At 42.2% G+C, this 17420-nt stretch overlaps 1 protein-coding gene across 2 annotated transcripts in view; it reads left to right on the top strand.

The window, feature by feature from the left end:
* Positions 1-17420, top strand: part of LOC123751668 (mRNA (2'-O-methyladenosine-N(6)-)-methyltransferase) — a 159441-nt gene that overhangs the window by 96004 nt on the left and 46017 nt on the right. The window lies entirely within an intron of this gene.

Here is a 17420-nt window from a genome sequence, read left to right as displayed (position 1 = left end):
TTGAAAATTGACGGTCTTGGCCTCCACCACCTTCTCACCTAACTTGTTCCAACCATCTACCACTCTGTTTTCGAAAGTAAAAAAAAAAAAGACACATAGGGGACGTTCCATCCACCTGTGCTGTAGGAGTCTCGAACCGTGGACCCCAGGCGTGTGGGGCCGATGCTCTATCAACTAGGCTATGAGTAGTGTTAATAAAAAGGAAGATCTTTAGTACATAGTACCTGAGGACTGTCGTGACCCCAACTGGTGACCATTCTAGCTTCTATGCACCATTCTATTCTATGCACCAGCTGGTGCATATTCTAGCTTTATGTGTAATTACCTAAGTGTAATTACCTAAGTGTAGTTATAAGATGAGAGCTATGCTTGTGGTGTCCCGTCTTCCCAGCACTCTTTGTCATAGAATGCTTTGAAATTACTGACGGTTTTGGCCTAAACCACCTTCTCACCTAACCTGTTCCAACCGTCTACCACTCTGTTAAAAAAATGACTTTTTTTATATTTCTCCGGCAGCTTTGTTTCGTTAGTTTAAATCTGTGACCTCTTGTTCTTGAAGTTCCGGGTCTCAGGAATTCTTCCCTATCAATTTTATCGATTCCTGTTACTATTTTGAACGTAGTGATTATATCGCCTCTTTTTCTTCTATCTTCTAGTTTTTGCATATTTAATGCCTCTAACCTCTCCTCGTGGCTCTTGTCCTTCAGTTTTGGGAGCCACTTAGTGGCATGTCGTTGCACCTTTTCCAGTTTGTTGATGTGCTTCTTAAGATATGGGCACCATACGACCGCTGCATATTCCAGCTTTGGTCTAACAAAAGTCGTGAACAATTTCTTTAGTATTTCTCCATCCATATATTTAAAAGCAATTCTGAGTTTAGAAAGTGTAGCATAGGCTCCTCGCACAATGTTCTTAATGTGATCCTCAGGTGACAGTTTTCTATTTAGAATCACCCCTAAATCCCTTTCTTTGTCCGAATTCTTTAATGATTTCTCACATAATTTATAGGTTGTGTGGGTTCTATGTTCTCCGATTCCACATTCCATACCATGGCATTTATTCACATTAAATTCCATTTGTCAAGTGTTGCTCCATATACTTATTTTGTCCAGGTCTTCTTGAAGGGCATGACAATCATCTAGGTTTCTTATCTTCCCTATTATCTTAGCATCATCAGCAAACATGTTCCTGTAATTGTGTATTCCCACTGGTAGATCGTTTATGTAGACAATGAACATTACCGGTGCAAGAACTGAACCCTGTGGTACTCCACTCATAACATTCCTCCAATCCGATACCTTGCCTCTGATTATGGCCTTCATTTTTCTGTCAGGAAATTTTTCATCCATGTTAGTAGCTTACCTGTCACCCCTCCAATATACAGTGGTACCTCACATAACGAATTTAATCCGTTCCATGTTCGTCATGTGAAACGGACGTCATACAAAACGAGTGTCCCCCCATGTAACCAGTGTGATGCACTGTGTTTATTGTGAAATTCCCCCAGTGTGCATGACATCAAATGTTACCCAAAATATAATTTTTCCTTGCAAAATGATAAATTACCGTCCCTGAACGTGTCTATGTAAAAATAATTACCAAATTCCACTTACTTTGGCTGTGAGGGCGTGGACAAGGTGCGCTGTGATGTCATCAGGGCCTGGTCGCCCGTGTGTGAAGATCCCAGACACGGTCGCGCAGGCCATTCAAGCACCGCGTTTTGCCACAAATATATTTTCAAATATTTTTTCTATGCATTTCCAATGCGGTTTTATTTGTTTCTTTTATCGTAAATGATGCATATTTGTGACCTTTACAATATGTATACAGTAGAATGTTTATAATTTTCCATGGAACTGTGATACATGTGTCAGTAATGTGTCCACAATAAATGTTTAGTCACAATATTACGTGGTAAAAATTCACTAAAATTACAATATGCACAGTTTCACATACTATTTACAGAGTAACACACTGTATTACACACTCAGTACTTTGGAGGTGCGTAATAGTCAACGAAGTAGTCCATGGTACACAGCGCGACTTTGCTCTCCTTGCACCAGCTACAGATAGATTTTCGTTTCCTGTTTCATCGTTCTGTGTGCTTGCAAATAACGCACTCGCGTGCACCCTTGGCTTTAGTACTTGTAGGTGGTATGTAGCCAAGCTTGTAAAGCATAAGGGAGTATTGAAACGGTTATAGGAAAAGCTCAATTTGTAAGGTAGTTGTGAAAAGATCGCTTTGTAAGGTCCCACACAGGAAGAGATTCAGCTAGCCTCAAAGTGTGTCCATCAGTCAGGAAGAGATTCAGGTATTCTTGAAAATATCAATGAACAACACCACCGTGGAAGCCACTAACACTATTCATCTATGCTACTTGTATCAGATGCATCATCACTGAACGCAGAAAACGATTAATCTATGTATCATCTATATAAATTCGAGATGGCAAGGGTGAGGCTGCGAGCTACAACTGGATACGCTCGCTGTATCACTGGCATCCGACCGTTGTGTTAAGCCCTTATTGCGCCTAGCTTTACCAATGTTATGACCCTTATGTTCTTCAAACAATAGGGTCTGAATTGCACCGACTGAGCGCAGTCTTTCAACACTGTGTGGGACAGGTGTTTGAGAGCCAGAGCCACGTGTGCCACAAATGGTTGCTCACGCAGTACTAACCCAGCCAGCAGCCCTTGTCTTTCATATTCGTTATAGCAAAGGTTCATTCAGTGTTTGTTGGGTAGGCTGCTCCATTATGACAATCTTTCTTTGTTTCAAATGTGTTCCATTTGTTTTGTATTTGTCACTTACGTCTCAATAATGGAGCAGCCTACCCGACAAACACTGAACGAACCTTTATGGCATTTGCCCATTTTTCAAATTGTTTCAACAGTTCTTTTATTTTTCGTTTTTTATTTTTTTATTTAAGAAACATGGAGCAGCCGACCTGTAGACCACCGAACGAACCTTTTTGACATTTGTGCTGGTTTTCAAAATTCTTCATTTTTTTTATTATTTATGTTTTTTGTATGTAAGAAACATGGAGCAGCCTACCTGCCGACCACCGAACGAACCTTTTGCTTAAGACAAATGAAAAATAAATATTGAACACATTTGAAGAAGGAAAATGTCATAATGGTTTATTCAGTGTATGTAAGGTAGGCTTCTCCATTATTGAGACGTAAATGACAAATACAAAACAAATGGAACACATTTGAAACAAAGAAAGATTGTTATAATGGAGCAGCCTACCTGCCGAACACCAAACGAACCTTTTTGACATTTGTTGTATATCAGACATTTCATTTCTTTTTTCCTACAAAAACATCAATGCTTTGCAACATCTCAGCAGTCACCCTTTTATATCCCAGCATCATTAGCATCTTTAAACAAGAACAACATAATTTATGTGCATCTCGGAGGCGTCTATAAGAATATGCAAGAAGCAGCGCGACCCCACCATGTGGTGTTGACGTTACTCAAACCTGCATTCGTCATACGGGACGATTTGACGCCGATCGGGCCGTTCGTTACCCAAAATGTTCGTCTTTTGGGGCGATCATTATGCGAGGTACCACTGTATTCCAATTTCCAAAACAACCTCTTATGGGGAACTCTGTCGAAAGCCTTTTTTTAGGTCCAGATAGATGCAGTCAACCCAATCATCTCTTTCCTGTAAAATCTCTGTGGCTCGATCATAAAAACTGAGTAACTTTGTTACACAGGATCTGCCTGATTGAAAGCCATACTCTCTGTCTGATATTATATCGTTTTCCTCCAGGTGTTCTACCCATTTAATTTTAATTATTTTTTCCAATATTTTGACTATTACACTTGTCAATGATACAGGTCTATAATTAAGGGGGTCTTCCCTGCTTCCAATTTTGTAGATTGGAACTATGTTAGCCTTTTTCCACATATCAGTTACAACTCCTGTACACAGGGATGCCTGAAAAATCAGTTGAAGTGGAATGCTGAGCTCAGGTACACATTCTCTTAGAACCCATGGTGAAATTCCATTTGGACCAACTGCTTTGTTGTTACTAAGCTCCTTGAGCATTTCTTCCACTTTGCTGTAGACACCTCTATGTGCTCTATGTTGTTCTCTGGAATTCTTATTGTGTCTGATTCCCTAAAGATTTAATTTTGTACAAACACACTTTGGCACTTTTCGTTTAGTGTTTCACACATTTCCTTTTCATTTTCCGTGAATCTATTTCCCATTTTCAACCTCTGAATGTTATCCTTTACCTGCAATGTGGTGTTTATGAATTTATAGAATAGACCTGGTTCTGTTTTACATTTGTCTGCAATCCCTTTTTCAAAATTTCTTTCTGCTTCTCTCCTCACTTCTGTGTCGTTGTTTCTCGCATCTTTGTATCGCTGGTATGTTTAGGAGTTTGACCTCTTCCTGTATTGATTCCATTTTTGTGTCTTTTTGTCTCTGGCCCTCTGGCAATTTCTAGTGAACCAATCGTGTTTCCTAGTTCTGCATCTCTGTTTTGGGATAAATTTTGTTGTGCCTTTATCATATATTTCACAAAACTTGACTTACTTTTCATTCACTTCCTTGCCTAGCAACAAGTCTGTTCAATTATACTGTACTCACTAAAGATTTTCTTAAGGTCCCCATGATGTCCTTTCCTGAAGTCAGGTTTTTCAACTGCTTCAACCTCCTTATTTTCTTCCAGATTATAACGCATTGCATACTTTATTCCCCAAAAGACATGGTCCCTTTTACCCAAGGGAGGAAGGTACTGAATGTCAAATATCTCTTCCTCCTTCCTGGTAAATATCAAATCTAGCATGGGAGGGAACGTCCCCTTCCCTCATCCTCGTAGCTTGTTTAACATGTTGTTACAAGAATGTTTCCAGGATGAGGTCTACAAATCTACATGTCCAAAAATCTTCTGTTTTAGCTTCATATTCTTCCCAGTCTATGGATTTCAAGTTGAAGTCACCGACTATCAACAGTTGTGATCTATTGTTATCCGCTCTCGCTATAATCTCTCTCATTATTGTTATAAGACCTTCTCGTTTACTATTTCGCTCCTCCTTTGACCATGTGCTGCTTGGCGGTGTACTATATGCATTTATGATCATTAATTTATCATCCTCATGGCAGATCTCTAGTGCTATTATGTCAACTTCTTGTGGATTGGCAGTCATTATTTTCTTCACCTTTAGGTGTTCTCTCACCAGCACTGCAACGCCACCGCCTTTCCTAATTTTTCTGTCTCGTCTCCAAATTGAGTAGCCCCTTGGGAATATGACCTCATTTAAAATAACATCTTCAAGTTTTGTCTCCGTGAGTGCAACAATGTCTGGTGTCTGCAGCTGTATTACATCACTTAACTCCAGTATCTTCGATCTCACTCCATCTATGTTGTTGTATGCAATCTTCAGGAACTTGTTCCCCCTCTCCTTATTCTTCACTCCCTCTCTCTCTCTATTGATTTTGTTGGTTTGCCTTTATGTACCACTTTACTGGTCTGCCTACCCCTATCACTTTGTAGAAAAAAAGAATTGATTTCTTCTTCATTCCTGCTCTCATTTAAACGTTTTGCCTCGGCAAGGTTCAGTTTTAGCTTCTCTCTGTCTTCTTTTGAAAGATCTTGTCTTAACGACCACACTTTCCCATCTTCATCACTTTGTAATTTTATAGCATTCCTTAGTACTTCTTTCATCTGTTTGGCACCATTTAGGGTGATCCTCAAAGGTCGATCTTTCCCTTTTACGTATCTGCCGATTCTCCTGTAGTCGCACACATTCTCTATGGCAGTAAGACCTTCCACGAGGCCAACAATTTTATCTATTACTTTCACTTCTTCTACACCTCTTTCTGACCTAGATGTTATCTCCTTTTCTTTGCAACCAAATATTATCAGGGACTTACTCCGATCAACTGTGTTTTGCACCAATTTCGGGTTGGATGCCAATTCCTTTCTCACTTCCAACCTAATATTTATTTTATCTTGGTTGCTGCAGTGTTTGGCTTCCTTTACTGCTTCTTCAATTTTTTCCTTCTCCTTGGCCACTTGTGCATAGGTGAGTTGCATATCCTTCTTGCACTGTTGTATTCCCTGTTTAACTTCCTCCATCTTGCTGACAAAAGCTGTTTCTCCTGTTGAATTTCCTTACCTAACCTATTGTAGTCATTTATGTTTAAATTTACTTTAACTTCTTCTAAAGCTATTTTTAAGAGTTTATTTTCTTCTTCTATGGCTTTGCAATTTGTTTCCAATTGATTCTTATCCTTGCACAAGTTTTTCACTAAACCTTCAAGACATAAAATTTTGCTATTCAAATGGTCATTACTTTCTTTCAATTTACTAATTATTTCTACATGAGAATTCACTATAGTATCTAATTTTACCAACTTGTTATGTAGATTGCTTATATCAATGCTTTCTTCATTGAATCCCTCAAAATCAAGCTCTGTTTTGTTTTTCCTCTTGCCGGCTGCCATCTTGAATGTTCTCTGCACTGGAAACACTAGGGCAACTTTTTCTCATCCGATTTTTCACTTCCCTTAGCACATTCGTGTTATCTCGCCTATTTTTCAAAAGCACTATACCTTTATGTTCTCTGGGACACCACTCACTACCATCAACCTGTACTACAATACTTAGGATTGTTGAAATATCCTGGAGCTCCTCTGATGCAAGTGTTGACCCTAGAGGTGTCACCTTTTGAATCCAAAAAAAGATTGTTTACCCCCAAAGAAAGTCCATGCATTTTACAGTATACAATGTACAATGCATGTACTGTTGTACTGTGCATTGTAGATTGTACTCTTGGCTTTGTTGACGTCACTGGAAGGCAAATGACAAAAACGTAATCTTTGTTAAAAGGAACTTTGCATGCACAGAACTCTTGAACTTGATACCCTAGTGGAGAGAGCAAAGACCCACGGCGCGGGGTTACGGGATCAGTAGCATCAGTAGCATGTAATTACCTAAGTGTAATTACCTAAGTGTAGTTACAGGATGAGAGCTACGCTCGTGGTGTCCCGTCTTCCCAGCACTCTTTGTCATATAACGCTTTGAAACTACTGACGGTCTTGGCCTCCACCACCTTCTCACTTAACTTGTTCCAACCGTCTACCACTCTATTTGCGAAGGTGAATTTTCTTATATTTCTTCGGCATCTGTGTTTAGCTAGTTTAAATCTATGACCTCTTGTTCTTGAAGTGCCAGGTCTCAGGAAATCTTCCCTGTCGATTTTATCAATTCCCGTTACTATTTTGTATGTAGTGATCATATCACCTCTTTTTCTTCTGTCTTCTAGTTTTGGCATGTTTAATGCTTCCAACCTCTCCTCGTAGCTCTTGCCCTTCAGTTCTGGGAGCCACTTCGTAGCATGTCTTTGCACCTTTTCCAGTTTGTTTATGTGCTTCTTAAGATATGCGCACCACACAACAACTGCATATTCTAGCTTTGGCCTAACAAAAGTCATGAACAATTTCTTTAGTATATCGCCATCCATGTATTTAAATGCAATTCTGAAGTTAGAAAGCATCGCATAAGCTCCTTGCACAATATTCTTTATGTGGTCCTCAGGTGATAGTTTTCTATCTAGAACCACCCCTAGATCTCTTTCTTTATCAGAATTCTTTAAAGATTTCTCACATAATATATAGGTTGTATGGGGTCTATGTTCTCTTATTCCACATTCCATAACATGACATTTATTAACATTAAATTCCATTTGCCAGGTGGTGCTCCATATACTGATTTTGTCCAGGTCTTTTTGAAGGGCATGACAATCATCTAAATTTCTTATCCTTCCTATTATCTTAGCATCATCAGCAAACATGTTCATATAATTCTGTATACCAACTGGTAGATCATTTATGTACACAATAAACATCACTGGTGCAAGAACTGAACCCTGTGGTACTCCACTTGTGACATTTCTCCATTCCGATACATTGCCTCTGATTACTGCCCTCATTTTTCTATCAGTCAGAAAATTTTTCATCCATGATAGAAGCTTACCTGTCACCCCTCCAATATTTTCCAGTTTCCAGAACAACCTCTTATGTGGAACTCTGTCGAAAGCCTTTTTTAGGTCCAGATAGATGCAGTCAACCCAACCATCTCTTTCCTGTAATATCTCTGTGGCTCGATCATAGAAACTGAGTAAATTCGATACACAGGATCTTCCAGATCGAAAACCATACTGTCTGTCTGATATTATATCATTTCTCTCCAGGTGTTCTACCCATTTAGTTTTGATTAGTTTTTCCAATACTTTCACTATTACACTCGTCAATGATACAGGTCTATAATTGAGGGGGTCTTCCCTGCTGCCACTTTTGTAGATTGGAACTATGTTAGCCTGTTTCCACACGTCTGCAACGATTCCTGTACACAGGGATGCCTGAAAGATCAGGTGAAGTGGAATGCTGAGCTCAGATGCACATTCTCTCAGAACCCATGGTGAAACGCCATCTGGGCCAGCTGCTTTGTTCTTACCGAGCTCCTTTAGCATATTTTCCACTTCATCTCTAGACACCTCTATCCGCTCTATGTTGTTCTCTGGAATTCTTATTGCGTCTGGTTCTCTGTAGATTTCATTTTGTACAAACACACTTTGGAACTTTTCATTTAATGTTTCGCACATTTCCTTTTCATTTAATGTTTCGCACATTTCCTTTTCATTTTCCGTGAATCTGTTTCCCATTTTCAACCTCTGTATATTATCCTTTACCTGCAATTTGTTGTTTATGAATTTGTAGAATAGGCCCGGTTCTGTTTTACATTTATTTGCTATCCCTTTTTCAAAATTTCTTTCTGCCTCTCTCCTTACTGCTGTATAGTTGTTTCTCGCATCTTTGTATCGCTGGTATGTTTGGGGGTTTGGCCTCTTCCTATACTGATTCCATTTTTGTGTCTTTTGGTCTCTTGTCAATGTGTGTGTGTGTGTGTGTTTTGGAAGGGTTATGGTGAGGGGGAAGGGTGGTGGGGATGGACAGTGCTGGAGGGTGAGGGGAAGGTACTTTGGGTTGCTGGTGGCTGGGTCTATGGGGGTGAGATATGGTGTGTAATTACCTAAGTGTAATTACCTAAGTGTAGCTACAGGATAGGAACAGGTAACACATTGAAACTACTGACGGTTTTGGCCTCCACCTCCTTCTCACTTAACTTGTTCCAACCGTCTTCCACTCTGTTTGCGAAAGTGAATTTTCTTATATTTCTTCGGCATCTTTGTTTAGTTAGTTTAAATCTATGACCTCTTGTTCTTGAAGTTCCAGGTCCCAGGAAATCTTCCCTATCAATTTTATCAATTCTTGTTACTATTTGTACGTAGTGCTTCTTAAGATATTGGCACCACACAACCGCTGCATATTCTAGCTTTGGCCTAACAAAAGTCGTGAGTAATTTCTTTAGCATTTTGCCATCCATGTACAGTAGAACCTCAAGAGACGATCGCCTCAATTGAAGAGCATTTTGGGTAATGAGCGCCTAGATCGCCGACAATTCGTCTCGTATGGCTAGCGCTCGTTTGAATAACGACAACACCTCGTGGTGGGGGTCACACTGCTTCTCGTCTCTTAACTATATGTTTAACTGATCTCTAACCCTGTCCATGGAGGACAGAAGAAAATGTATGTATGCTGATTAGCATTGTAAATGTGTGGCCATGTCTGTGGTAGAAAATAATAATTAAAAAAAAAAATGCTTCTCGCACATTCTCGGACACCTCCGACGATGCAAATAAATTATGTTTGCTTTGTTTAAAGATGCTAATGATGCTGGGATATAAAAAGGGTGACTGCCGCGATGTTGCAAAGCATCAACTGTTTTGTAGAAAAAAAAAATGAAATTTTTTGAAAAGCAACAAATGTCAATAAGGTTCATTTGGAGTTTGGCAGGTAGGCTGCTCCATGTTTCTTAACCACTTAACTGCGCCATCCGAGTATTCTCGGTCCGCGGGAAATTGCGCCAACCGAGAAAACTCTTTTTGATTTTTCGGTACCCATTCTAAATGTGTACGAGGTTGGTTGTGTATGAAATTGACTCTTAGGATCTGCAGTGAGAGGCAGCCATCTTGGAAAAAATTCCCAGAATGCCCAAAGGCTGCTGGCTGGGTAAGTTTTGAGTGAGCAACCATGGGTGGCGCACGCGCCTCTGGCTCCCAAACACCTGTCCGACGCTGTGTTGAAAGATAACGCTCTGTCGGTGAAATTCAAACCTTATTGTTTTAAGAACATAAGGGTCATAATATTGGTGAAGCTAGGCGCAATAAGGACCTAACACACAGGTTGGATGCAAGTTATACAGCACCTATGAGGACAATACAGCGAGCGTATCCAGTTGTAGCTCTGAGTGTCACCCCTTGCTATCCTCTGCTATCTCCAATTTATTTAGATGATACATAGATGAATCGTTTTCTGCCTTTCGGTAATGATGCATCTGATACAAGTAGCATAGATGAACAGTGTTAGCGGCTTCCATGGTGGTGCTTTCCATAGACATTTTCAAGAATACCTGAATCACTTCCTGACCGGCGGACACTCTTTGAGGCAAGCTGAATCTCTTCCTGTGTGGGACCATACAAAGCGATCTTTTCAAGACTACCTTACAAATTGATCTTTTCCTATAATCTTTTCAATACTACCTTATGCTTTACAAGCTTGGCTACATACAACCTACAAGTACTAAAGCCAAGGGTGTATGTGAGTGCGTTATTTTCACGCACACAGAATGAAGAAACAGGAAGCAAAAATTTATCTGTACCTGGTGCAACGAGAGCGAAGTCACGCTGTGCACCATGGACTACTTCGTTGATTATTACTCACTTCTGAAGTACTGAGTGTGTAATATAGTGTGTTACTGTGTAAATAGTGTGTGAAACTGTACATATTGTGTATTTAGTGAATTTTTAATAAGTAATATTGCCACAATAAACATTTATTGTGGACTCATTACTGACACATGTATCACAGTTCCATGGAACATTATGCACGTTCTACTGTATACATATTGTAAAGGACACAAATATGCATCATATACGATAAAAAAAAATAAAACCGCATTGAAAATACATAGAACAAATAATTGAAAATATATTTGTGGCAACACCCGGTGCTTGAATGGCCTGCGCGACCGTGTCTGGGCGATTCATGCACGGGCAACCAGGCCCTGATGACATGACAGCGCACCTTGTCCACGTCCCCACAGCCAAAGTAAGTGGAATTTGGTATTTATTTTTACATAGACATATTCAGGGAAGGGAATTTATCATTTTACGAAGAAAAGAGAATTTTTGGGGAACATTTTATTTCATGTGCACCGGGGGAATTTCACAATAAACTCGGTGCAGCACGGTGGTTAACTCTTTAGTTGCGCTAGACATCATATGATGCATTTAGTGACTTGCAGTAAATTGCTCTCCGCATCATATGATGCTACGCACGATTTAAACGGTCCGCGGATACACGGGGTTCACCACACCTTCATCAGGGCTCTTGTAAACAGACGTCATTTTTAAAAATTGAGTGAGCTACCAAGCCTGATGCTCGCAGCATGAGCTCACAGCACTGCTGTTCAGCTTTTGACCACAGCATCGCCTAAAAATGCCATAATATACTTGTTCATGCTATTATGTATTGATGATATTATTACAGAAGACCCCTGACTGTGATAAAACTGACCAGGGTTCTGATAATAGCAGGATTGTGGTGATATTTAGCGCTGAGCTCCATGGAGGGAGGATGGTGGCGTTGTCTTCTGACTGTGTGTGGCCACCTTTTATTGACTGCACTCACCATACCAGCTTAGTGGTTCGCTATGGTGAACACAAATGTAGATACTTATATATAAAGTGTGTATAGAGGGTATAAACAGCAATAGGAATAGGTTGGGAGCCGCTATTTTGGTGAGGGAGGTGCGTCGTCTGCACAACTTATCATGTTGTTTACTGGTGACCACTATGGTCTTTGGGCACCATACCAGTTTACTTGTACAAATATGGTGAATAAAACAGGTAGATACTTATATATAATGTGTGTATATAGCGTAATAACACCACAAACAGCATTATTGGAGGAGATATATTAGTGCATCTGGCCTTGAGGGCGGCCGCCACCAGCTGACTGTGTGAGTAGCTACGTCTTTGTGCCTTTACTCACCATACAAGCTTAGATGTACAGTTATGGTGAAAAAAAAACATGTAAATACTTATATATAACATCTGTATATTAAAGCAAAAACAGTACAGTATGGTGGGAGGAGAATGTGGGAAAGTGAGGTGTTGAGGGAGTGAGTGGCAGCGAGTGGCTGGCTGGTGTGTGGCGGTCACTTCTCGTTACTTTTTGACTCATAATAGCAACTTAGTGGTTCGTTATGGTGAACAAAACATGCAGATACTTATATATAACCTGTGTATATAGTGTAATAACCGACAAAGTATTTGTTTACTGTTTGATGAACATAATTGAATCAACAATATGCACACCATATTTTTGAGTACAGCGATGATTCACTCATTTTATTATATAAATATATCACACTACACACTATTTAATAATATTACAGCCAAAAAACTATGAAAAATCAATTAGAGACATTGAAATAATTAGATAATTATTTCTTATGTAATAATTAGATAATTATTTCTTTGTGGCAACTCTCTGTCCTGACAGCTGGCGAGCAACAGACCGCTTGGGACGCATGCCGAGACAGCGGCTGTTTTTGCCAGACGTCCCCACCCTATTGAGGGCAATATCCCACTTACGATTTTTATTATTATTTTTCCCATGATCAGTGAACACAAATTAACAGGTTTAGAAGATATTTTTTTTTTTTTTTTTTTTTTATGCACCTGTGGGTGACACATGCTAAATAGCCAGGCGCCATTTAAGGGTTAAATAAAAAAAAACGAAAGATAAAAAGAACAGTTGAAACAATTTGAAAAAAGGACAAATGCCATAAAGGTTCGTTCAGTGTTTGTTGGATAGGCTGTTCCATTATTGAGATATAAATGAAAAATACAAAACAAATGGAACACATTTGAAACAAAGAAAGATTCTCATAATGGAGCAGCCTACCCGACAAACACTGAACGAACCTTTATGGCATTTGTCTGTTTTTCAAATTGTTTCAACTGTTCTTTTTACTTTTATTTTTTTTTATTTAAGGAACAGGCTACCTGCCGAAGACCGAAAGAACCTTTTTCTGGGGAGAGCCCCTTCGGCTCCCCGGAGCTTATCTGGGCTGATATGCTAATGTCAGACTTTGGCATCAGTCATGTGTATGGAGTTCTATGGGCCTACCGGGGACCACGAGCCAGAACCTGGGCCTGCTCAGAGAGGCAAGGGGAGCAATGTCTTATAGAAACCCCCGTGTGGTTGGAAGCATTCTATGTCTGCCATCGACCGGGTCAGGCACCCAGAAAGGTAAGTGTCCCAAAACAAACCCCTATTCTGGTGTAAATTGCTACCACAAGCCGAACAAGTGGATAGAACTCCACTGAAAGAAACGAGCAAACGATCATGACGTAACACGTTGCTGCGCAGCTCCTCCCTCCCCGGGAGGGGGAAGGCGTAGCCCTAGACCTACCGCGCCGGCTATCCACCATCAGTTCTTCGGGTAAGGCCAGAGGCTGAGGTCATATGCTCTGGCGGTAATTCCAGCACTGTACATAGTGTGGTGACTGTCTTCTAGGTGGTGCGTGAGCCGGGAGTGATTCTCCAGTACTCGGGCTACATGTGCCTAGGGTTTCCTTCCTTAGGTGCCCTGTAAGTACTGCCCTTTGGGTTTGGGGCCACCTTCCACAAGTTCCTTGGGTTCTGCCCCTGTTAGGTCATTTACTGCTTTGTTTTCAGCCGCCCTTTGTGTGCTTGGGGGTTCTGTCTCCCTTGTTCGCCTTAGGGTAAGGGGCAGTTTGCACTGGTGGGGCGCAGGGTATTGCGCAGCTTGTTTTCACCAATCATGGCACCTGGCTCTGTTCAGCCTGGGTACGCTGTCCTCTTGCGGGGTTTTCTTTTTGGTTGTCTGCCTGGTGGAGGGGTCTGCCTTCATTCTTGCCTCCTGTGTCCCCTGTGTACGGAGTGTTCTTCCGGTGGTTCTCCCTGCTAGGTCCCCGTGAGTGTGCACATCCCGAGGGTTCAGTTCTTAGAAGGTTGTTTGGTAGACTTGGGTGCCGGTTTGCAGTACCCTGCCTGGAATTACCTGAGCGCGAGTCCTATTATAGTAAACATTCAGGACCTTCGGAAACCCCTAGGGGGCACGCAGGTTCGATGGGTGTGACCCCGGAGTCCCACCTCGCTTCCAGCAAGTTTGAGGGTTGCTCTCACCCCTTGTCTCCGGGTGACTGTCTGTCCTTGCCTCCATCTGAGCCTGTGGGGTCGGTGACACCTTCAGCCTAGAGTCCTGTGAGTTTTGTTTCTTGTTTGTGACTCGGTTATCCAGTCTTATGCTAACTATGCGGGTGCAGACAGCATGGGCGTTGCATGTTGAGCTTCGATGGTGGCAAGGCTCTTGGTTGTTTGCTCTCCGGAAGCCCCAAGGCTGCCCTGTTTTGGTTGGTGTTGGGACTTGGGGGTGTTGGTTGCTTCGGTTCCTTCCACGCCCCTTTGTCTTTCCCCTGCTGTGGTCTAGTCTGGTTCCCCCCTTCCTACCTGCATCCGGATCCTTACCGTCTGTGGGTTCGGGGTCCGAGCGGGGCTTCATTGGTTTTGAGACTCAGGCGGTCTCTGAGAATTCCCCTTCCGGGGTAGCGACATTGGCATTCGAGCCTGTGCCTCTAGCCATGTTGTATGAGTCTGCCACTGGGCTCCCTTCCTTTGTATTTTTGCAGCTGCCCGTTTTTTTCTTGTGAGGCCGGGGCTTTGGGGGGACGGCTTGGCCCCGGGGCATGCCGTGTGGGTTCCCAGGGCTGGGGAGGGCAGACTTAGGGGGGCCTAGGGTCCCGTTGGACCCCGCCAGGGTTTTTCTACCCTTTGGGTGGGGCTTGCAGTTACATGGAGTGTTTTTTTTTTCCTCTCCACCTCTCCATACGAGTTGTTGGGCGTCGGCCCCTCCCCGGGCTCAGTTCCTTGTCCCTTGCGTCAGTTTGTTCCGTCCTGTCGGTGGGTACTCTTTTCCGTTATTATCCCCTTTTTCTTGGGACAGGACTTCTCCGTCATGTTCCCTTCTTCATGGGGAACATGACTTTTGATCTCGGGTGCGACTGTGCTTTTATGTGCCTTCATGATTTGTGCTTGCTTCTGTGTGTTCTCGAAGGTTCGGGAAGGTTTTTTGCTACTTCCTGTATTATTGGAATGTCTGTCGTCTTTCGGTGACCCTTCCCTGACATCTACTGGCCTCTGTCATGTCGGCACTTGCAGCTATGTGTGGGGTCGGCCTCCACCACTTGCCTTCCTCATGTTTTCCATTTGTTTACTACTCTGCCACTGGAATGTTTCTTCTTGTGTTTCTTTGACGCCTTTGGGCGTGCCTTCCGCCTGTGTCGCATGGTGCGTGTGCACTTGGGTTCATTAGTCTGTTTTCATTGCTCATACCCCTCAGTTCGGGTACTAGTCTGGTGGCAAACCTTTGCACTTTCTTCAGTTTGGTTTGTTGGAACAGGGCCTGCGACTCTTATGTTGTTGGTGTGACTTGTTGGGACATAGTCTGCAGCTCTGTGGGTTGGTCGTGTCCCTTTCATTCCTGATTTGCTGCATGCCTTCTTCGTTCCTCATCTTCCTGCTTCACTCTTGTCCCTGGACGCTGGTGCTGGGGCTGTTCTTCTGGTCTTTTTCTCGTTTTCTCCTACACACTTGTGTGTTTTGTTTGTGCCTTTTGGCTTTGGCCCTCCTGTTGCCAGGTTTGGGCTCCTGTTTTCCTGGCTTGCCCTGCCTGTTGGCATTTTCTGGGTCTTGCGGTGTCCCTTCTCTGGAATCTCGCGTCGGACCCGTAGCCTCCGATCTCCTGGCGAGCTCGCTCGCGTTGGGGGTTTTCTGTTCAGCAGACGTTCCATCTTCTTCTGTGCTGGCTTGGGTTTCCGGCTCTGCTTGCTCGGTGGTTGGCATTTGCCTCTAGGGCTCGGGTCAGTGAGCTTCCTGCTCTCCTCCTGCAAGACCGCTTTTGCTGGCAAGGTAAAGTGTTAATAGGGTCCCAATAGTACAGTCGGATTCGTTTGGGATTCTCAGTTGAGAATTCGGGGTTTGAATCTCAGGCAGGACAGAAACGGTTGGTTGCATTTCCTGTCACGTAATGCGCCTCTTCACCTAGCAGTAAGTAGGTACTCAGGAGTTAGTCAGGTAGTCTGCCCCCCCCCCCCCCCCCCCAACAATGAATTATTCTTATTGTAAGAAGTAAAACCGAAACAAAAGATTTGGTAGAACCCTTAAATGATAAGACCAACCAAGTTAGAATTTACAATAAAAGGGCAGCCAACACACTGAATAAATACTATACATCAGTGTTCACACTAGAGAGATTAGATAACATCCCAATACCCACACAAATGTTTGAAGCTGGTGGAGAGGTATTCTCTCCAGAGAGAATGATGATATAGAGATATAATCAAGAGATATTCTCATAATGTGCAATATTATTAGGAAGAGCATTGCCAAATTAAAAGATTTAAAACCCCTCTTGGGTGGACGGAATTCAATCCAAAGTCGTAAAGGAACTAACTGGCAGATGAGTTGTGTCTACACTGAATTCCTTTTCAGAAAATCTGAAAACAAAGACCAAGGGTCTTTGACTTCTATATTGGAGGCATTCTGGGGTTTATTGATTATGGGGTGCGCTAAGATTGATGTGCTTGTACATGCAACATGCTGCTGTCATTCTTCATAGATGTGTTTATCCTAAAGGTTGCATTCAGTACTGGTTCTTCCAGCAAGCATCCCTAGTGCTTGGGTGTCTTGCTTAGTCTTTACCTTCATGCCCTGGTAAGTTCCGTGGGTCTTTGGTGTGGCTCATCATGGATCAACCCTCTGAGCTACACTTGCTGCTTATGAGCTTGAGGGTTTTCCTTAGGTTTTGCTATAGCCTGATGCTCATTTGGACTTTCTCCTGCTACCTGTTGGGTGGGTATTACTTTCTACCTTGAGGCCTGGGATGTTCGTATTTTGTAGGCCTCTAATTGTAGCTAGTGACTAGGCTTGACAAGCATCAGCCACTTTGGGTTTAGTTGCCAATCTTAGTTTTGCAGCTTGGTTGCCCTGGAGTCTTTGGTTTTTGGGATTTGGATTTGGTGAGGTTGGTGTTTCTACTGTTGGTTGTATTCACTGCTGTTCCTCCATCCTCCATCATATCTGTCTGTCTGGCTTGATTTTATGGACTCTCTTTGACCCCTGTGGGATTATGTGGCCAAGTTTATTTATTATTTAATTTATTTGCTAGTGGACTGTATATTGATTATTGTTATCAGTTTCTGGTGGACTGTATATTGGTAAATTTAAATCTTGCACACGATT

Source organism: Procambarus clarkii, chromosome 13 (assembly GCF_040958095.1).
Source record: "Procambarus clarkii isolate CNS0578487 chromosome 13, FALCON_Pclarkii_2.0, whole genome shotgun sequence".
Lineage (NCBI taxonomy): Eukaryota > Metazoa > Arthropoda > Malacostraca > Decapoda > Cambaridae > Procambarus > Procambarus clarkii.
This window is presented reverse-complemented; position numbering and strand designations above follow the sequence as displayed.